Source organism: Orycteropus afer, unplaced genomic scaffold (genome assembly GCF_000298275.1).
Source record: "Orycteropus afer afer isolate SDZICR_OR568_19922 unplaced genomic scaffold, OryAfe1.0 scaffold01270, whole genome shotgun sequence".
Classification (NCBI taxonomy): domain Eukaryota; kingdom Metazoa; phylum Chordata; class Mammalia; order Tubulidentata; family Orycteropodidae; genus Orycteropus; species Orycteropus afer.
The window spans coordinates 73,357-74,422 of record NW_006922857.1 but is presented as its reverse complement, the minus strand read 5'-3'; positions in this window follow the sequence as shown (position 1 = coordinate 74,422).

Here is a 1,066-nt window from a genome sequence, read left to right as displayed (position 1 = left end):
CCATCAAGTGTCCAAAGGCACTCTGCTTCACCAGCAAGCCTCCTGCACAAAGGCACTCAACTTTCTTGCTCTGTGGGCTGGGAAGCCCACTGCACCTTCTCCTACCAGTTTCCTGGTTCTGCTCCCTCTGCTATTGCCATTTCTCTGCTGCTGCTTCTTGATGTCTCTTGTCATTCCCATTGTTACAGCTTGCTCTCTCTGTCCTCTCAGTCTACGGGGTTCTCAGCGCAGGGATCCTGGATCCAAAGGATGTGCTCCAACCTAGCTCTTCTCTCTTGGTGGCGGTGAAGTCCTCAAAACTCTTTTTATATACACTGTGACTATGCTTAAAGTGTTCTTTCATTTATATGAATACAGTATTATTCCATTTTTCCATTCAGGCCTTACTCTAATGTTATTGTCACCAAGGGTTCCTCTGTGACACCACTATAAATAACAAAACAAAACCACCACTCTCTATTCCATTCTCTGCTTAATTTCTTTTTTTTTAATCAGTACACATCTCTATGTCAAATGAACATAAGCATATATATTTAAATGTCACAAATATGAGAGCAAAGCACACATTCCACACACACACATTTCATATATATGACACAGTCTTCCCCACTTGACTATGTTTCTGGAGATCAGGAACTCTGTTTTCTTTCCTTCTGCATCTCTAGCTCATGTTGCATGCTAATTATGCAATGAATAGTCTTTGCATGGACTATGAATAAATAAATATATAAGGAGTGTCCATAACTTCTCCAAGCATACAGTAAGGAAGAATGACATTAAAGACTGAGTGAAAAAATACAGAAAAGAACATTTTAAGCCCAATGACATGTAAATATGATGCTGAGGAATGATCCCTCTTGTACAAAATGTCTGATGATTTTATATAAGTCTGAGCATGTTAACTCAATTATATGAGCACAATAAGTGAAGAATGTTGATTTCTTAGTCTATGTGTGAGTCCAAATTCCCTAGATGCCAGATGCCAATCAATAAATAAATATGGAACTCAGGTGTGAGGTTGGGGCTGAAGATATGAATTGGAGAATCATTACAAACTTTTCAGATC